At 38.8% G+C, this 22,376-nt stretch overlaps 1 long non-coding RNA gene across 2 annotated transcripts; it reads left to right on the forward strand.

Annotated features, from left to right (window-relative positions):
• The first annotated feature begins 3,422 nt into the window (after positions 1-3,422).
• On the forward strand, positions 3,423-4,485 carry LOC130724057 (uncharacterized). 2 transcript variants are annotated; one of them, XR_009014418.1, is made up of 2 exons: positions 3,423-3,960; positions 4,062-4,485. It is a non-coding gene; the product is annotated as an uncharacterized LOC130724057 (long non-coding RNA). The 2 variants fall into 2 exon arrangements; XR_009014419.1 differs by having other exon boundaries at positions 4,068-4,485.
• Positions 4,486-22,376: the final 17,891 nt, after the last annotated feature.

The raw sequence follows: 22,376 nt of genomic DNA on the forward strand, positions 1-22,376 counted from the left end.
GCGCTTGTAAATGATAGTTGGTTTTCTCTTTGGTCGGTAACAGAACTGGCTCATCTCCCGCGCGCTTCTACTTAGATCATAATCATATTTTAGTTTTTTGTGGGACTCATAGACGCCATGAGGACGACAGTCATGAGCATATGTTTTGTTTTGAGGAAATGCTGCTCCGGAATGGAGACGAGTATGCTGAGATTTTTGTTGAGACCTAGTCTTTGGAGAGTTCAGAACTTGGAGCTAAAATTTCTTGGGTTGGGAGTGCCCTGGGCAGCTTGGGGAGACAAAAGTTTTGGGATATCCCAAAAAAAATTCTAACGGAAAAGTTCATTTGCCGGTTCTTTTGAGGCAGGAGCAAACACTAGAGGTTGTTTCATCCGTTTAGGACATAGAGTGTGATCTTGATAGTTTGCTCGAGTTGGAGCAAATTTTGTGGAGTCAGCTTTCTCGGGCATTTTGGCTAAATAATGGTGACAATAATACCAAACTTTTCATCAGAAGGCTACTCAGCGGAGGAAACCCAACTTGATTAATGAGATTGCTGACGATGGAAGAAGGAAGTGGTATGAGGATAAGGTCATCTCCAAGGTATTGGAGGGATACTTTTCCGACCTATTTTGCTCAACCAATCCTTACAACTTTGTTGGGTCACCTCTTTGGTAGTTAATCGTGTAACTTCTAAGCATTTGGAGTTGTTGGCTTCCCTCTTTTCTTGGGAGGAAGTGGAGGATGCTCTCTTTTAGATGCATCCAACAAAGGCCTCCGAGGTGGATCGCATCCCTGACTTATTTTACTAGTGCTTTCGAAATATTATTTGTGATGATGTGGCTTTCATTTTCCTTGAAATTCTAAAGAGCAGAGGCTCCAAAAGTTTGATTTGTTAGATCTAATTTCATAATTCCAAGTTTTGATGATGTAAATAAAATACTATAAGTTTTGAAATAGTATCCTTGGAACTTTCAACAAAATTCATATCAATTTCAAAGTAAAGCCAAGTATTAATGTGTTTTACAAAGTCAAAATACTTTAGAACATAAGACCACTAACTTTCATAAATATTTCAGAATTCTATAGATACACTAAGCTGCAACTTCATCGAAAGTATTGTGCATTAAAAACTTTATAAATTTTTAACATGAATGTATTTTCTTATAAAATATTCCACCTAGTGAAAGTTTGAAAGTATTGATCTTCTATGCAAGAATCGGTGAAAATTGAAAAAGGAAGAAATCAAGAAAAGGGGTAGAAAGTGAGTATCATAATCTCATAAAATTGTGGCTCAAACTGGGGAATTAAGGAGTCATTTTAGAAATTGGAGGGATTTTAAAAAACCAATGAGAGAACTGAGAAGGGTTGATGGCTAGATGAGGAGGAGAATAAAAAAAAGGAAGATAAAACCCAGGAAAGCAGTGGACGCGTGAGAAACACCGCATGAGAAGATTAGAGAGAGACACGGAATAGTTTTGAAAAAATATGACGTGACTATGTGAGAAAGAGAGTTTGAGTGTCCCACTTCGAAGGTGAGGCTTCCAAATTATTAGATAACAGTGTGGATGGGTAGATGTAGGCGAAGCGGGATAGATTTAAAAAAAAATGAAATTAAGCAAATTACAAGCATCTCCATCCATAGTTTCTTATTTTGCTTTTTTAAACACTAGTCATTTGGGCCCGTATTGCCACATAAGATATAAGCAACTTATAAGAATATGAAACAAACTTTTTTCAAACCATGATTTTTTATTTTATTTTTTGGGCCCCACAATATCACATATATTTATCATTTTTATACTAATTGATGAATGTGTGAAAAAAATAATATTTTAATCTAAGATCCCAAAAAGTAAAGTTCCTTATGCAATGAACTGTTTCTTTCTTATGGCAAAGCAGTAAATTCATAAGTGAAATTAACACTAAAGGTAAAACAATGAACATGAACAAAGCATTAACATGAAAAACATGAACATGAAAAAGCAATCTAGCTATATAGAAGGAAGATGGTCTTTTTTTAATGAAAAATGTTACTTTCAAACTATAGGATCTCTACAAGATATTAAAAGAATGTGATAACATCACAACTTTTCCAGCACCTGAGCATTAGCTTAATTACAAGAAATGGTGAACAAAAGAATACCTTGAGATATTTCTACACACATATATCCCTGTCAACCCAAAACCCAGCTATTCAAAACCACAAAGTTTCAGAGCCTTTGCTCCATAACTATCCACGCCAAACTAACAAAAGAATTCAAAGAAGTCAAAAAATCAGTGTTTAACTAGGCATTTTGGTCATATTTCAATGACCATCTAAAAGCCCTGTAAAATATTATCAATTTGTATCATTGTGATTCACTCTTCTCCGGAACTTCCAGTTGAGTTGGTAAGAGTCTAAGAGATTAGAAGCTTCCTTGGGGAGGTTGCTTGGCACCCGTAGCCGATTCATCATCGAACAGGGTCTTGATAGAATACTAAATGTAAGAATGCTTTCAGTGTTCACTTCACTTCAAAATGCAAGAATACTATCCAGTTTTCCCTCTACGTATTTAAAATATTGTTTACCAACTGCATTTCTTAATGGAGTTGGACTGGTTTTGGTGAACTTGTTAGAAACAAACTGACATAAACTAAAAGAGGTAATAAGGAAAATAATATAATAACTTGCCACCTCTTTATGCTCCCTGCCACAAGAAACTTAAGTCTTATAACAGACTATCACTAAAAAAAAAATTGTCATTTAGGGGGTTTTTAGCGGGTTTTAGTAACCCCGCAAATGTCGTTAATTTTTAATATAATAATTTTTAGTAACCCCCTAATTAACTTGCTGAATTTTCCTAATTTTCCCTCGTTTTATATCAGATTCCTTTTCCTAATTCCCTCTCTCACGACTCACACCTTTCATGTCTCTACAACTCTCATCTCTCTGCAACTCTCACCTCTCTGCATCTTTCTTCTCTCGATTCCACTATAATTCCAAGGTTCTATATCTATGAAATGACTAAATTCTAAGCCAATAGAGGGAAATTTTAATTGCTAAATCAGTGGAGGCAAAATATGGTTGTGGATTCTCTATTCCAGCAGCATATTTCCTGTAGTTTAATTCTTATGGCTTGAGGTTTCGTTTTTCTGCAAAACTGGAGTGTTTTTGTTTTCCCTGCATTATAACTTGAAGTTCTATGAACTGTATGATAACGAAGGAAGGAAAGAATCCTGAAAAAATGGCTCAATTTATCATGTTTGAGACTCTTAATGTGTCATCATTTTCTTGTTGGGCCAAATAAGGGTTGAGTTTGAACTTGTCAATGTTTGAGTTTCTTTTTTCTTTTTTTTGTCAATAATCAAACTTCATTGATTAAAACGGGCCAAGGCCCAAGCAAATGCAAGCTGAAGTGCTGAAACAAAAGGCCTAAAAGATGAAAACGAAAACACACAAGGCCTAACAGCACTAGAATCTCGAAAGCCAACAGGCAAAGAGACAAAAAGCACGTGAAAAATCTTAAAAGATGAAAACCAGTTAAGGCATTCCACATGAAGACAACCAACCAAAGTGGGGAGTGCAACGTTAGTCAAAGCAATAATGGAAGGGCATCTCTAGATTTGAGAACCACAATTGGAATTCATTCCCCAAGGAGATGAAGCTCTCCTTCAACTGCAAAGCCCCCTGTAATTCACGGTGGCTGGTATCGGGGCTGAGGTCGGACAGCGCTGGAACTGGCAGAGGCAAAAACAGAGGTGAGCTCTCTAACTGTGTTTGTGTTTGAGTACCAGAGCTGCTCTCCTGCTAACAAGGTTGTTTCTTCATTTCTTTGCTCCCTGGTTCGAACTCTGAATTCTTGAGAGCCCATCTTGTCTTTTCTCAAAGCATCCTTGAGCTCAATCGGTTGGTTCCAAGTCCAGTATGGGGGAAGTTTTCCATTTTGAGCTAATTTAGCCAGGGTGTGGGCACTTTTGTTTCCAGATCTTGGTGTCCAGGTAAAGCTCCACTCCACTTGATCTTTTTTCCAGTTTAAGATGTCCTGGATGATGCTATGTACCTCACCCAATTTCCTTAATTGATTGCATGCTTCCACTAGTTGCAGGTTGTCAGATTCAAAAATAACTTTGGAGAAGTCCATGTTGATTGCTGCTAATACCGCTTCCCTTAGAGCAAAAGCTTCTACAATGATTGGTTTGGTGGACAAGCTACGTTTTGTAGCTCCCCAAGTAAGATCACCCTTGTCATCTCTGAAAATTACACCCGTCCAAGCCTGGTTTCTCTGTTTGTTGATCCCTGCATCTGTGTTACACTTTAGATAACCCCTCAGGGGTCTCTTCCATAACTTACTACAATTTGATCTCCCAGGATTTTGATGAGGTTTTTCTTCGGTTGAATTCTGTTCCATAAATTCCTTGTGTGCTCTGTTTATGTTTCCTAAACAGAGCAGAGGGTTTGGCTTTCCATTCTTGAAGGTTGAATTGTTCCTAATTTTCCACATTTCCCAAAGGGTGAAACCTAAATAGGCAATAGCTTCTTCAGCCCCCTGTGATCTCTCCTTCAAGATTTCTACCCTTCTTTCAAACCAGAGAGCAAAGAGTGCAGTATCCATGTTTGGCACATCGAATTGAAGGATCCCACCAAACCAAACAGGGAGTGTCCATTGACATTTGAAGAAGCAGTGTTTTATGTCTTCCTCCCTCTCTTCACAAATTGGGCAAAGGCTATCCCTGGAGCAACCTCTGTTATTGAGATTTTTCTTTAAAGGGACAGCATTGTGGCAAAGCTTCCACAAGAAAACCTTTACTTTGTGAGGGAGCTTCGCGCTCCAGATAGTTCTCCATAACAGCTTAGAGGGGCTCGAAGAGGATGAAGCTCTGAGCTCGAGGGGGGTTTTCTCCTCTTTTGCTTGTTTATAGCCAGATTTAACTGCATAGGTACCACAAATCCTATATGGCCAAATTAGTTCATTTCTGCCTTCTGTCATCCTGAAAGGTGTCTGGAGAACTTTGCTCACTTCTGTGCTAGGGAGCAGTCGTCGTACCTTGCCGTTGTCCCATGAGTTAGAGCCCCTGTCTATGAGAGTGTTTACCTTTGTCACAACTGGACCCCCTCTTAGGAGCATATTAGCTGCAACCCATTTTTGGCCCATAATGTTTACAGCTCTCCCATCTCCAATAGCCCATTGACCATGATTGAGAATTAGATTCCTGCCATGTAGGATGCTGGACCAGATCCAGGATACTTGTCTTTTCTGTTTTACTTGGAGGAAGTTGTTTTGTGGAAAATAGATTCCCCTTAGAATCTGAACCCAGAAGGATTGGGGCTCTTGAGTGATTCTCCAAGCTTGTTTTGCAAGGTGAGCTTGGTTCATTGTTTCACAGTCTTTAAATCCCATTCCCCCCTCTTCCTTGCTGTAAGTAAGAAGCTCCCACTTCCTCCAGTGGATTCCCCTCTGTTTTTTCCCTTTCCACCAGAATTGAGCAATTTTTGCGCACATTTGAGAACAGAAAGTTTTGAGGAATTTCAGTATTGACATTGCATAGGTAGGGATAGCCTCTAGGACTGCTTTAATGAGGGTTTCCTTGCCTGCCTGGTTTAAGAGGTTGCCCTTCCACCCTTGAATTTTGTTTAGAATTTTCTCTTTAATCCAGTTGAGGGATCTAGACTTGGATCTAACCCATTCAGCAGGCATGCCCAAGTACAGTTCAGGTTTGTCCCACACTTGAATACCAAGAATTTTTGCCAGATCTGATTTCCTTCTCGGTTGTAGACCTCTACCTTCCAAAAGGCCAGATTTTTTAATATTAATTCTTTGCCCCGAGGCCTTTGAGAAATTGTCCAAAATCTTTTGGATTTGGAAGAGTTCCCCTTCATCAGCTTTAGCAAATAGGATGGCATCATCGGCGAAAAAAAGGTGGGTAAGGGTAGGGCAGTCTGGGGCTAATTGGAAACCCTTAAGGATACCATTTTTCAGACCCTGATTGAGCATATTGGAGAGAATATCCATGGCCAAGATGAAGAGATAGGGTGAGAGGGGGTCCCCTAGTCTCAAACCCCTTTCTGGGTGGAGTTTCTCACATATTACACCATTAACTTTATATCTGTAGCTGACTCCCTTCACTAGTTGCATAACCAGGTAGATCCAATCTTCACTGAAACCAAAGGTCCTTAGGGTGTGCTCCATAAAATCTCATTCTAATCTGTCATAAGCCTTGTTCATATCAAGTTTTATAATGACTTGATCATCTCTTCTTGGGCCCGGTTTTTTATTGCAATGAAAAGCCTCTTGACCCACTATCAAGTTATCCTGAATCTGTCTTCCCCCAATGAATGCACTTTGGAAAGGAGAGATGAGAGAGTTCATGGAGCCTTTTAGCCTAGTGACCATGATTCTTGCAATAATTTTGTATAGAAAAGTGCAGCAGCTGATTGGTCTAAAATGGGAACAAATTTCGGGGTGATTAATCTTTGGGATCAAGGAGACAACTGTTTCATTTACTTGCTCAGGAATGGCCCCTGTTGAGAAGAAGAGTTGGACAGAGTTGCAAACTTCAAATTGGATCACTTCCCAATTCTTTTGGTAAAAAAGTCCATTAAAACGATCAATACCTAGGGCTCTTAGGTCTCCTAACTCAAAAACAACCCTCTTAACCTCCTCACTTGAAACTGACTCCATGAGTTGTTGGTTTAGAGCGTTTGAAACACATTTTGGGGTGCTGTTTAGGCATACATACAAGAGGTGTTAGATTTGTGGTAGATGTCTCGGAAGTGATCCTGGACTATTCTACTGATATTGTGCTGACCCTCTACCCACTGATCATGGCTGCCTTTTAGTCTTGCAAAGTGGTTTCTATCTCGCCTTTGAATAGTAGAAACATGGAAAAATCTAGTGTTCCTATCACCCCATTTTAACCATTTTATTCTTGACCTTTGATTCCAGTATATTTCCTCTTGTTTCCATAACGCTTTAATTCTGTCCTGGATTCTTCTCATCCCAGCCCAGCTTTCTGGAGATTGACTTGAGTCTTGGAGCTGTTGAAGCTCTTTTTTCAGAAGCCAAATCTCTTGGTCTGCCCTGCGGAACTTGTTGCTGCTCCAAATTTGTAGTCTGTTTCCACAATCATCTACTTTTCCCAGAAGTTTCCCCCAAGCTGACTGATCACTTTGGCGGGTAGAATCCTCATCCCAATCTATCTTGATAACCTGGTTGCACTCTTCATCCTCCTCCCAAAAGGCTTCATATCTGGACTGGGCGAGCCCCTAGAGGGGCAACGCCCAGCGTATAGCCCGCCCCGAGGCGAGGCCCTGGCCTTAAGTTGGGCCTCAGCCTTGGAGGCCCAATTAGCCCAATAGGTAGTGCCCAAGCTCTATAAATAGGAGGTAGTTACCAATTGTGGGGAACTTTTTGGCTCACTTTATGAAATAGCACATGAAATTCAGCATTCTCATTCTCTCACTTTAGCACATTCTTCCACTCTCTAGGTACTATCCCTTTCTTCAATGTTTCAAGAATGGAGGCCGTTTATCCCTTTGTGGAAAACGTCTAAAGTCTTGGCGGTGAAGTACCAAGCAACAAGCCCTAGTTAAAACTAATGCACGAAGTCGTTAGGCGTAATTCAATCACATGACGCGTGAAAAAATAGCGCAAGATATAAGGTCGGCGAATGAATAAGAATCCGGTGACCAAAAAATGTTTGGCGAAAGCATTCCAACATAATTTACAAAATATTCAACGGCGATATAAAAACTATGGCGAAAGGTTTCTTGCATATATGAATGACGGAAAAGTGCATTACAAGAGGGCAGTAAAGGCTAAGTAAAATTAAAATTACATTATTCATTATTTCTTTCTTCTTCTCCTGTTTCTTCTTCTTCTTCTTCTTCAGTCGCCGTCCAGAGGTGTTGGTCAATCAGAGGAGGATCATCAGGACCAACCAGTCCCTCAGCGGTTATCTCTTTCATTACTCCCATAGCGCTAAAATCAAGGTTCGGGAACAAATGTTGGGCCTGGTCTTTGGCGAGGTAGAAGCCGCGCTCGCGATTGTCAAGGGCAATGTCAGCGGCTTGTTCCCTCGCCTCAACGGCTTTGGCTTTCTCCATCGCCAGCTCATCCTCTAGCCCTTTGATCTTCGCAAGATGGGAAGTAATCTCGGCATCTTTCGTGGCGAGGGCTTCCCCATGAGCTTCGGCTGCTTTCTTGATCTCTTCGGACGTGGCTTGCACCACCGCCTCCATGTCAGACTTCGCCAAAGCCAAGGACTCAGCGGACTTTTTCTCTTGCTCCGCCAGCGCCTTTTTCACTAACTCCAGCTCAACGCGCAATACTGCGAGCTCTGACTCCTTAGCAACCAGCGCCTCGCCTCTGGCGATCAAGTCCTTCTCAGCTTGGTCTTTTTCCTTTTTGCAAGCTTGAAGACTTGCGTTGAGATCATCCGCTTCTTCCTTCATCAGCGCCAGCTGATCCTCCAGTTCGCCGATTTTAATTCCCGTCGTGTCAATCAACTTGTCGGCCTGGACTTTCTCTTTGCCCGCTTGATCTAACAGTTTGTCGAAGCGTTTCTACCAAGCGGCGGCGTCCTCCTGGTGCTTGGTGTTCTCAGTCCTCAACCGTTCGGTTTCAGCAGCGGCGGCGTTGAAATTGTCAAACGCATGGGCAAAAATGCACCCAGCGCGTAGGAGACAAGCAAGGGTTTCCTCCTTGGCTTCATTAATACCCCGGATCAAAACTTCTTTCTCTATGGCTTCACGGTTGAGGCCGGAAAGCAAGAATTCTGAAGGTTTAATGGCGTTGGGAAGCATGTTGTAGTAGCTGGAGGAGCCGCCCTCTTTACCAGGAGCTTGCTCGATCTGGGTCGCTTCAGAGGTAGCGGCGGCATCAGGAGAAGGTCCCTCTTCGCGGCGAGGTGGAGAAGACGCGGAACGCCCGTCATCTGTTGGGGGCGGGCTAGGAGGTGCGTCCTGGCGAGGGGGAGACTTGGGGGTTTCATTTTCTTTTTCTTTCTCCCCAGCAGGAGCATCGGACGACGCGACAGCTTTTGTGGCATTAACGGTGACAAGTTTCTCAACGACTGAGGGTTGAGAAATGTTGGCGGTTGTGTCAGCGGCTGGTGACTGGTTAGCAGAGGTTGTGGTGGCACCGGTGGAGGCGGCTGTAGCACCTACGGTAGTGGACTTGGCAGCGGCTGCGAAAGCCACGTCCGCGGTAGCAGATTTGGGAGCTGGGACGGTGATAGACTCGGTGGTCGTAGCAGCGGTGGCTTTAGAAACTTTTTTGCCTTTAGACGCAGCGGCAGTAGTGGGCTGAGCGCCGGAGTTGGAGGAGCCGGCGACAGAGGAGGCTTTAACCAATTTCCTCATTTTGGGGCCTTGGGCGCCCTCAGCTTGGTTCTCGGCACCGCCCCGTTTTTTCCCATCGCCCTCGTTGTTGAACTTTGGGGAAAATCGGCCCATTTTCCTCTCACGAGCTTTCAAGAGCTCGGCGTTGGTGAAATTCATGTCTTCTGCAACATTAAATAAGGAAAAAGGGGGGTTAGTAGCAACATAAGAGATAGGAAAGAAAATAGAGATGATATAAGTAAACTATAAGTGACCTAGATATTTAGGTGTTCTCGAGAGGCGAGCACCCTCAAGGACTGTTGAGCAGTCAAGAACAGGGAGTGGGGCGAGGAGATTTAAAAAGGCTTTGTCGTTGGCGGACAAAGATTCTTCCGAGGGATCGGTAATCCCATTAGGCTTCTCCGTCCAGTAAAGGGGAAAAAGGGCAGTCTCGTCCCTAAGAGTGAAGGCCTATGGGTAGGCGGGGTGAACCGCCACGCGGAAGTATCTTCAAGCAAAGGAGGACTTGGCGTTGCTTTTATGAGGATTCAAGCATTTACGGCCAGCCCTGGCCTTTAAATAAATCCACCCTTTGTTTTTGATGGACTTGGGGTCAACATCGTAGAGGTAAAAGAAGCAGGTGGGAGATGGGGCGGTGCCGACAGCGGCGCACAGGATCTCAAAGCACCGGATGAAGGCCCAGGCATTGGGGTGAAGTTGGCAAGGAGCCGCGTTGATATCGCGGAGAACGATTTGGATGAAGGGCGAAAAAGGAAGTCTGACTTCGAGCTTGCCGAACATATACTCATAGGTAAAAAAGAAATGAGATCCCTTTACATCGCCGTCAGCCCTGTGAAGCCAAGGGCGATCTTCAACACTACAGGGCCAAATCCGGAGTTTGGCGTTTATTTCGTCATCATCAGACAAACCGCCAAGGCCACTTACGAATTCCACGATAGTCTCCCTATCCTGGAAAACGGAAGGTTGGTCAATGGCCTCGTGTGAGGGCGCTATTTGGACTGGGAGGGGCAGGGTTGTGAAAGTTTTTAATCGATATTGAGGGACCTCCGGGACCTCTAAACGGAGGCCGCCGGCTGCGGTAGAGTCAGGATCACTCCCATAAGAAGAGGAAGAGTGATTAGGGGAGTTAGGGTTTGAAGCCATCTTCTATAGTCAAATGAGGAAAGGGGAAAGGGATGAGTAGAGATATAATGCAGAAATAAGGGAAGGAGGACTCACCGGAGAAGGATGTGAAGAGAGGGTAGCGGAAGGGGTGGTAGGCAATGGCACCGGAGCGGAAGTTGGAAGAAGGAGCTTGGTAGGCAATAAGGGAGGTAAAGAGCGGTCTCGGAAAGGGATGATTGTAGGGAAGAAGGGTTTTTATAGGCAGGGGGAGAAGTTAGAAAGGTGACGCGTGTTGGACACGTGTGGAGGATTGGAAGTCATGATGGTTTTTTGGGGAAGTGGAACGCGTGTGATGGGGTTTACTGCGCACGATGGGACAGTTATGAAAAGTGAAGTGACGGTTCCGGAGAAAGAGGAAAACTGATGTAACTGACGCGTCACGTGGAGCAGTTAGAGATTTGAAAGGTTTTTGAAATAAGAGGAAGCGCGAAAGGCCTCGCCACCATGGAAACCAAACGTCATCGCCTGGCAAGTAATACCGGCATTAAAGTCTAGTCACTCACCAGGAACATTGCCAGTCAACACCTGGGTGATCAGTACATGATCATCGCCCACCTACTCAAACCAATTGCCAGTATGGAGTGGTCGTTCACGCCGCTTGTGGACTTGTGGACTTGCAGACTTGCCAGTTTGGGTTGTTCGCCAAGAGGACTTGTGGACTTGCAGACTTGCCAGTTTGGGTTGTTCGCCAAGACAAAAAATGCTTGTTTCTTTTTGCTTACGCCATGTTGGCGACGTAGTTTACTTCTTTTTTCAAGCCATGTTGGCAGCTTAGATCCCAGTATGCTATAGGGTACATGTAAAAGCATTTAAAAGACACACTTAGCTCTCATACTTCGAGCTCGGTGTCTTGTGGACTAGTGGACTGGGCGAGCCCCTAGAGGGGCAACGCCCAGCGTATAGCCCGCCCCGAGGCGAGGCCCTGGCCTTAAGTTGGGCCTCAGCCTTGGAGGCCCAATTAGCCCAATAGGTAGTGCCCAAGCTCTATAAATAGGAGGTAGTTACCAATTGTGGGGAACTTTTTGGCTCACTTTATGAAATAGCACATGAAATTCAGCATTCTCATTCTCTCACTTTAGCACATTCTTCCACTCTCTAGGTACTATCCCTTTCTTCAATGTTCATTCCTAGAACAATATCTAAAGAGTTTTGGGACTTTGACTTTTGGTTGCAGTAGTGTTAAGATGGGAGAGTGGTCAGAGCTGATGATTGGCAAGGCCATAGCAGTAGCATTTGGGTAATCCAACCTCCATGTCCAATTAACTAAAACTCTATCAAGCCTCTCTTTTGTGACTAGACCATTTCTTAGATTGCTCAACCAAGTGAATCTACACCCCTTTAGTTCTAAGTCCATTAGATTTGCCCCATCTAGGAAATCTCGAAAGACTTGTATCCTGGTTGGGTCTTGGTCCCGAGCTCCTTCCTTCTCTTGATGGTGCAAGATCTCATTGAAATCCCCATAACAGGTCCAGAAGGTATTTGTATTAGATTTAAACTTGTAATTTGTGGCCACAAGTTACGTCTTTGCCTGAAAATCGGGTTAGCATAAATGAAAGTCCCCAACACTATCTCCTTATTAGGCCAAACATGGGGTTGAGGTTGAATTTTGTCATGTTTGACACACTTAATGGGCCACCATAACCTTATTGGGTCAATCAAGGTTGAGGTTGATCTTATTCATGTTTGAGGCTCTTAATGGGCCCACTAAGGGTTGCGGTTTGATTTTATCATGTTTCGGACTCTTAGCGTAACATCATTTCTTTATTGAGCCAAATAAGGGTCGAGTTTGGACTTGTCAATGTTGGAGATTTTTATTGGGCCACCCTATCCCTATTAGGCCCAATATGGGTTGAGGTTTGATTTAGTCATGTTCGAGGCACTTAATGGGCCACTATTTCCTTATTAGGCCTAATAAAGAATGATGTTGGACTTATTCATGTTTGAGACTCTTATAGGTCCCAATATAGGTTCAGGTTGGAATATGTCATGTTTGAAACTCTTAATGGGCTCCCATTTCATCATTAGGGCCAATAAGGGTTGAGGTTGGACTTGTCATGGTTAAGACAGTTAATGGGACACCATTTACTTAGTGGGCCTAAAAAGGGATGATGTTGGACTTGATCATGTTTGGAACTTTTATTTGGCCCACTAAAGATTGAGGTTGGACTTTGGCATGTTAGAGACTTTTAATGGGCCATCATTTCCTTATTAGACCCAATATAGATTGAGGTTGGACTTTGTCATATTTGAAACTCTTAATCAGTTCCCACTTCATTATTAGACCCAATAAGGGTTTAGATTGAACTTTGTCATGTTTAAGACACTTAATGGTCCGTCATTTTCTTAATGGGCCAATTAAGGGATGATGTTGGACTTGTTTATATTTTGAACTCTTATTAGGCCCAGTAAGGGTGGAGATTGGATTTTGTCATGTTTAAGACTCTTAGTTTTTGACCAAAAAAAAAAAGACTCTTAGTCAAATCCCTTATAGCTCAGTGGTGAAAGAGCTGGGAAGACACCTTGAAGTCCCGGGTTCGAAACCCGTGGGTGGTAAAAAGCCACCAATCCCCCCTCCACTTCTCCAAAAAAAAAAAAGACTCTTATTAAAACCACACGTGTATATTGTTTTGACCATTTAAAAGCAAATAAATTAAAAACATCTCAAAATTTATCAAATGATGGTCAAAATCTTGATAAAAGTATTCATAATGTTTTTAATAAGATTTGTGAATTTTTCCTTTCCATTTCATTTCAATTCGCAATTAATGACTTTACTTCTCTTGTGGTAACCAAATAATACCTCTGATTGTATTACACGGTTGAAAGCAGAAAAAAAAAAATTATTCTTTTTCTCAATATCCACCAAATGATGGTTAAAGTTTTGTTAAAAAGAATTAGTATGCATTAAAAAAAGGCTTGTGACTTCTTGCTTTTTCCAGTGGCGGATCCAGGACCCCCCGGCCAGGGGGGTCAAATTTTTCACATGAACACATCGATAAAAATATAATTAAAAACAACTGTAATATGTTTATACATCAGAAATTATACAAATCATAGTTATCCTCTACGCGATTTCATATTCTGAAATCGTTGAACAATAAGCTTGATCCACATTGCTCACTTGATGACCTTGCTCTCTTGATTAAAAATTTATCCATGACCTTCACAAGATAGAGTAGACTTAAATTAGATTCATACATGAAGTTATATACAAATCATTCATGACAAACTTGAGCAATTTGAAAACATTTTCATTCAAATTCCAATCTCAAACCAATTACTAAATCAAACCATTTAAATCAAACCAATTACTCTCATGTAAAATTGAAAATAACTGGAATGTTTTGTAAAATTAAAATCAAACCAATTACCCTCATGTAAATCAAACCAATTACTCTCAATTCTCAAACCAATTACTCCCATTTTAAGCAAACTAGTGTATCAGTGTATGTAAATTGTTTTTTTTTTTTGGATAAGCAAATTAGTATTAGAATAGAGTACTAGGGTACTCTAACCCAAAAAAGTACAAGAAATATTTACAAAAGATAGACAAGGAAAACCAACACTAGTAGACAAAAACCAGTGTTGGTATAGCACTCCAAACCCAGTGTCATTTACAGAACAAAGCAACACTGAAGGAAGTTCCCTGATACCTATTCCACCTTAACTCAAATGAGAAACTCATTGTCATTTAACTCATAGACTAACAGCAAGAGACTTAGCTTTCTTCTAGCTGTTTGCTGTCAAAATGCAGCAATAAAGATCCCAAAACACAACCTGCAATCTCACGCTTTCTCCAATCAGACCAAGCACCATGGGCCATGAATCACAAGGCAAATAAATTGTAAAATACAATATCATCTAAATATCTAATCATCCCATGACCGAAAGCTCCTGGTAGTGCTCCTTTTGCACAATGACTAATTGTCTAATTCAACAACTGACAAATTGATTTAAGCAAATTCAACAATTGACAACATACTCTACTTTCAAACTCAGCAAAAGGGAAAGCAAATCAAAATAATAGCAGTTAGGGTTTTCAATTTGGGGTTTAGGTTTTCAATTTGGGGGTTTTCAATTCCAACCAACCTTCAAGCTTCAACAGAGAGAGAGAGTGGGTGGTGGCGTTGTGCAGTGTGCGCCGGCAGCCGGTGGTGGTGGCTGGTGGCGTGGTGTCACTGGTGTGTGTTGTGCTTGAGATTTGAGAAGTAGAACCAAAGACCAGAGAGTGACAGCGTGAGAGAGAGAAGGTAGTGAGCAGAGAAGGATTGTGGTGGGCTGGTGGCTGGTGGCCGGTGGCGTGGTGCGTCGGCTGGTGGTGGTGGACTGGATCGGTGGTGGTCAAGAGAAGGAGAAGAGGTGTGACCGTGTGAATCGACAGGAGGAGAAGATTCGTGAGTGTGGTGAGAGAGAGACCGAGAGTGAGAAGGAGTGCGTGCGTGAGAGAAGGAGTGAGGTTGGGACTTGGGTGCAATTTTTTAATTTCAGGGGGTTCAAAAAAAAATTACTATAGGGGGGTAGGTAGGAATTTTTTTTTTTCAGGGGGTTCAACTGAACCCCCTGAACTGCACGTGGGTCCGCCCCTGGCTTTTTCCCTTTGTTTTGCAATAAATCACTGACTTTTCTGGTAGTAACCAAATAATATATTGAATCAACCATAATGGTGTATTGAATTAACCGAAAATAAATTATTCTTTTGTTCAATTTTGATAAAAAGCAAAGTAATGCATTAAAATAAGGCTCGTGACTATGTTCTTTGGATTTATTTTTGATTCACAATTAATCACTTTCGTTGTGTTAACTAGATAATACGTTTGATTAACACACGAGTTTATAGAATTAACCACTGAAAAACAGACAATATAAAGAGAGCTGCACTGAAAACAGAAGCTAACATGGTGCAGATGCTGCTAACAGATTCAAGCATTGGCCAGAATGTACTGTCAAGCACTCTTGTAGATGTGAGGATAGCTCCACTCTCGTCATCCATGCTTCATCTGTCTCTTCCATTATTAATTAGAACACAGTTTTTTTTTTTTTTCCTTAAAAGTATGCTTTTTGAAAGAACAAAAAAAGGGAACTACTGTAACCTTGAATCAATTATTCTGGAAGAGGGTAAGTACTGCAAGAGTATGGTTTCAGTACAAGGTACGAGTTCCCTCCTATCAACTTAGAACATAGGAATTTCGAATTTTTTACGTCACAGGTGTAGATTTCAAACTTATTTACCAATTTAGTGTAAGTTTTAAATTATTTACAAATATGGTATAAATCGTAACTAGCGTTGGCGATTTCATTAATTTTTTTATGAAATCACCACCACCATTGGCTATATATGATTTTATTTTATTTTTTCCAATATTTCCTACTAGTGTTGCCATTCATATTGGAGAATTCTTTCTGGTATCGCTACTACCATTGAAGATTTCAATTTTTTTTTCCCATAAAATCTACAATGACATTGGAGATTTCAAATGTTATGCAGTTTTTTTTTTGTTTTTTAAAACACGATTCAGTATGGCAAAAAATGAGTAAATGAATGGTGATATGATTTATTACATGGCCACGTGGCTAGTATAGCAAAAGAGGACAAGAAAATTTGAGAGAGTGCAAAAGAAAATATATTTTTTTACTGATATCGCCACTACTATTGAAGATTTCAATTTTTTTTTTGTTTTTCCATGAAATTTACAATGCCATTGGAGATCTCAAATGTTCTGAAGTTATATTTTAACAGGGAAATAACTTCGGAACATTTGAAATCTCCAATGCCATTGTAGATTTCATGGAAAAACAAAAAAAAAAATTGAAATCTTTAATAGTAGTGGCGATACCAGTAAAAAAAATATTTTAAAAAAATCTCCAATGTTAATGGCGATACTAGTAGAAAATAAAATATTCACTAGAAAATAATACCCGTGCGTTGCACGAGTTTATTTACATTATTTTTTTAATATAGTATAAAAATTATTATAGTGTAATTAAATTTATTTTGTATTAGCATTGAATTAATTTTAAAACTTTGGTTGTAACCTATTCTATTGATTTGTGTTTTCTGTTTTTTGGTTTATTATTGTGGTTTCAACTGTAGAGTTGCTGATTTATCATACTAGTTTTTAACCCGTGCCTTGCACGGGGAATTTAATTTTGGATTTATTTTTTAAAATTTTTGTTAATCAATTAATATCTTTTTTATTTATTCTATATAGGTATTTGGTTTATTTCATTTTTTGCACATTTGTGGTGTAGGTTATTTTTTTGCAAAGTAATGCGTTTAAGGGTTGAAAGCACATTTAAATTGATGTATGCACGAAGATTTGCAAACATAAAATGATTTATTGAATATTTTAGTAACATGGTCAATATACGAAAAAAAAAGTCAAAATGTTTGAAAATGACCACTAAGGTCAATTTACCAAAAAATAACAAATTGTCAACGTGGGTAAAGACATAAAAGTGAAAGTTTAGAACAAACGCTATTTATTTGCAAACAATCTTAAGGAAATGCAACTAAATCTTTGAAACCTTGATCTTTTTCAACATTTATGCATCTTTACTTCCAACAACTTCTGTTATGGAACCATCGTCTGAACGACGTTTAATAGGTGTGCTGGAGTCTTCAACTATAGCTGAAGATGTGTTTCATTTACCACTTTTAGTGATTGTCTGCAAAAGAAACCTATTTTACAATAGTGATGACCAATACCTCAGTCAGAGATTTTACATTTGAATCAGAAATATCATAAAGGCTTAAATGCATTTTTGGTCCCCCACGAATGCGTTTCGTGCAAAATGAGTCTCTAACCTTCAAAAAATAGCATTCTTGATCCCAAACGTTATACTCCGTTAACAGTTTTGGTCCCTTTTCCTTAAACCGTTAGAAAACTAACGGTTTGTGCTTACGTGGATTTTTTTAATAAAATTTAAATTGAATTTTTTTATTGAAACAACAAACCCATCAAAATCTTTGGTGTTTATGAAGCTTTTCCCAACCCATTACTACAAAACCACATCTCCCAAACTCATCCAACCCCATCGAAACCGTAACCCCAACCCCATTATTGAAAACCCTTTTCCCCCAAATCTGGTGAGAAATTCAAAAATTTCTCAACAACATAACCCTTTTCCCCTAAATCTGGTATTCAAGTTTCAACCTTGCTCAAGCTTTGAAACCCAGAAGCAATAAAAATTGAAAACCCAGGTTGAAACCTTCCTCACAATCTCGTCCCACTACCATGAATAGCCAACGAAACCTTCACAACACCTCAGCCGAAGAGTGATATGAGGATTTCATCTTTGAAATATCTCTCTCTCTCTCTCTCTCTCTCTCTCTCTCTCTCTTTCTATTGATGGGTTTGCTGGAAGGAGGAGAAGGAGCAGGTGGTTGTCGGTGGCGTGATATGGGAATAGGAGAAGGTCTCGATTTGGTTTGGATGTGGCTGGGTAAAGTCTCGGCGGCGCTGGAAAGGGGAATACTGGAAGTGGTGCGATCTGGACAAAGAAGGCGGTTGTCGGGGTAGATCGGTGGTTGGGGTGATCTGGGGGAGAGAGAAGTGGTGGCGGTTTATCTGAGAAGAGGAGTAGGAGCGGCGACGGTGCGATCTGGGGAGAGATAAGTGGTGGCTAATCTTGTGAGAAGAAGAACTGGAGCTTTGAAGGAGAAGAGGAGACTCTTGGTTTGGATCTGAGAGAGAGAAAGAGTCAGAGAGTGAAAATGTTGGATATGAAGGTAGTGCGAAAAGTTTCAAAATTTATGTTGTGAGAGTGATGGGTTTGAAGAATATGATGAAGATGATGGAAGGATGTATGAAGAAGTGGTTGAATTTCCTAGAAAATGCAGAAACCGTTAGTTTTTGGATGGAAAAGTCCCAAAACTGTTAACAGAGTATAACGTTTGTGATCAAGAATGCTATTTTTGAAGGTTATGGACTCATTTTGCACGAAACATATTCGTGGAGCACCAAAAATGCATTTAAGTCTATCAGAAATCATGATGTAGATATAAATAACCATTATGAATATAAAACGTGTATCAAAATCTTTTTTTTCCTATTATAACGTTATGAATTTAAAGCAATTAAATTCAATGAAAGAGTATAAGAGTTTATGGTCTAATTAATTGATATTTATCTCATTATTCATGTGTTGTTAATTTCCCATAATAGGTGATTATTAAATTAGTTTAATAAGTATTTAAGTTTGTAGTTAGTGTTTAAAAATCTCTAACCCCATGAAATTTTTTATTTAAAACGCATTTTTGTTTAGTGTAATCCTAATAGTATATGTTTATTTACTAATTTAATAATGTATTCATTAATACTAAGTTAATAATATAATAAGTAATTGTTTTATTTAATTAAAACGTTGAATGAAAATCAATGCTGCTTTTTTTTAATAAAAAAAAGTAATAAATTAAATTAAAAGTGATGAGAACATACTGATATGCAAGTAACCAAATTTTTAATACTTGTGCTTGGGAAAAGCGTCAGGAACTCATCTTTTTCAGTAACGTTTAATCTTTCAATCATAACGTTCATTACTTGAGTATGAACTCCGTCACACTCAAATAATCTTCGAAGAGACAAAAATTATGTTGTTATTTGTCATCTAAATTTGTTCAAAGTAATATGAAATCCACAGTACATACAGACTTTTCTCTGTAGGACACTACTTGTGGAATGTCAGGATTGAACATTACTTTAGTGCAGTTTAACCCAACAGTTAGTTTATATTCCCTTGAAAAAAACATTAGCGATCGATTGTAAGTTTAAGTTTGAACATGTTGATTTATTATATAGAAGTTTATATTTTTTTGTTGCTCAAAATAATTAAATGTACCTTGATGAATTGTTACAACTCTCAACAATATAATAATCACAACATGTTTGTTGTCTTTTGAATTTAGAAGTGCATCCAATTCGTCGACAAATTGGCCGTATAAAAAACATTTAATTTTTTTGCTAAAAAAAATTAAATAAAAGTTGTTAACTTTCTTCTGTAGGAATTTATAGAAATTAATAATACTAATTTTTTATTGATAAAAGCAAATTTACCCTTGAGATTCAAGTTCAATGTCTCTGCTCTGTGTATGGACTCCATTCCACTCAAATCCGTTGTAATTTCCGACGTGCGTTACTTCGCCCATAACATCTGTTTTAATGGTATTATCAATACATGGAAGTGTTGATGGATTTAAAATCTCCTAAATGAAGGTAAATATTTACATACCAACTAAGAACCGCTCGTCAAAGTCAGGATTTAGAATTTCATGCACGTTGCAAAATATCAGATCACGCACAGGAAACACATCTTTATTATATGGAACTATCCTTGTTCTACTTTGCAAGTGTATCTTGTAGATATGCCTAGATGCACTAAGACCTCGGAAATTATGTCATACCCAGAAATATTCAAAACGATATACCAAACCTACCGTGATTTTGTTGGCAAAACGTTCATGAAGGTTACGCCTACACTATGCATGGATTGTTTGACCCTAGAAATGAAGGACTTTCATATGAATTTATGTCAGTGAATTAAATTAAAATACAATTACATATTTAATAATAGCGAAATTGTTTCTGGTTTACATACCTTTCGATCCATCAACAACAGATTATAGAACGAACCATCGTGTCATTCCTCATATTCTTCCTCCTCTTCTTCAGCAAACCACGCCCTTATTACTCGAACAACAATAGTCCAATCATGTGCTAAAGGAGTCAGTTGGTCAAGTAGGCTATAGTTCGGATTCATGATGCAAGGAAATTTTGGAGATGAAAACTAACGTATGTTGATTTTGGCCTGAACTTGTGTATAAAAGGAGATGTATACTAAAGTATATATATATATATATATATAGGCTTATTGCTCTTCCGTGATTCCTAATTGATTTTGTTTTGATTTATTATTATTTTTTGTTGAAGCTCGAATTTTTATTAGTATAAGTTGAGTTTTTTTAAAAATTTAATGTGTTATTCAATTTTTTACTTGATTCTGAATTTTCAATTTATGTATGTAGGTTTTATTTACTTAATTAGCGCACATAATTTTGTATAATTAATGTATATAATCAAGTAATTGTAATTAAGGAATTATTACTAAGTTGTTGCTTATTTTTTAAAAACAAATCGATGTAATTAATGTACTTAATTGTGATGGATGCATTTTAAAATTAAATCAATGTTATTGATTTTGTTTTTTTTAATTCTAATTTAAAAGTATTTTAATTCGATTTTCCTAAAATAGCAGTCAACGGTTTTAAAGAAAGATATTTTTAAGGAATATTTGTTAAAAATAATTGAATATAATTAAAGCAGTTAGACTATTTTGTTATTTTAAATTTAATGTACTTTATCAGGTTATTAATGCAATAAATTTGATATTTTTTTAATAAATATGGTTTTTTTACGCATTAAAGATTGAAAAATACCTCTATTTAAATTTTAATTTTTTAAATGCTAAATATCATAAATGCGCTTAATTATTTATTGACTAAAAGTTAATGCAGAAAAAAATCATTAAATGCGTGACTAAAACACATAAATGCGAGTGATTATTTAAGGAATAGAAGTAAATGTAGGAAAAAGTCATCAAGATGCGTTTATTAATTTGTAATGTGAGAATTTATGATTTTTAATCACTTCTTTAATTAATTTATTTATGTATTATTAAATTCATAGTGTAATATGTTTCAATACGATTGTTCAACATTATTTTTGGCCAATTAGTAAAGAAGCAAAACGTATAAAGAAAATCAATAAATTTGTGATGCCTCATAAATTTTACCGTCATACAAATTTCATAAAATTCAGAATTATTTAGGATAGACTAATCGGAAATTGACGTCTTTCAAACTTAAACGGGTAACCTGAGACAGATGGAACCATGTCCATTCTTGGAATGAAAATGTATCGGAGCTCCTTTCTTCAATATAATTTTGTGATTTGGTATTCCTGAGCATGTAATATCATTTAAGAATTCTGTAGTAAACCACTCTGATTGTAGTTCAGTGTCCTCGTCAGATTTGCAAGTGCTATCTGAGCTTAAGTACTCTATTGTATTACCTGGTAGTAAATCAAGCATAAAATAATTAACCTTCTCAACACATTCCAATGTAGGACACAGTATGCATCGTTCTTCCAAAAACTTTTCAGTCTTCATGTTCTGCACCAAATTGGGATATGCAAATCAACCAGGTCAAGAAGTGGATTTTCATTATCCTGTATCAAAAGATCTTCAGGAATTTCAATATCTGATTCACCACGCTCATTTGATTCGAAATCACCATCTCCGATTTTTAGAATTCAGTCAGCAAATTCTTTAATTTCTGTTGCAAGCTCTGGTGAACCTATTGTGCGTAATCTCATGTTTTTAGTGAGCTTTAAAACTTTACAGTATTTCCAAAGATCAGAAGAATTTACTGTAGCAGATACAATGTCTTGCCTTCCACCTTTTGGAATGACTGGAAGAATTTGTCTGAAGTCACCACCAAGAACTACAACCTTACCACCAAATGGTTTGTCCATGTTGCTTTCATCTTCCTGTCTCATGATATCGCGCAAAGTCCTATCAAGTGCCTCAAAACAATTCTTATTTAACATAGGAGCTTCATCCCAAATGATCAATTTGGCACGGATCAGTAAATTTGCCCTTAAACTACCTTGTTTGATGTTGCAAGTAGTTGTTTCATCGGTTTGCTATGGAATGCAAAATCTGGAATGTGCTGTTCTACCACCCGGCAACAACAAAGAAACAATACCACTTGAAGCAACATTCAGAACAATCATACCCATTGAACGGATGGCTGCAGATAATGTATTCCAGACAAAAGTTTTGTCAGTTCCTCCATATCCATACAAAAAGAAAAATCAGCCACTATCAGACAACACCGATTCCACTTGAAGCAACA

This window comes from Lotus japonicus, chromosome 6 (genome assembly GCF_012489685.1).
Source record: "Lotus japonicus ecotype B-129 chromosome 6, LjGifu_v1.2".
Classification (NCBI taxonomy): domain Eukaryota; kingdom Viridiplantae; phylum Streptophyta; class Magnoliopsida; order Fabales; family Fabaceae; genus Lotus; species Lotus japonicus.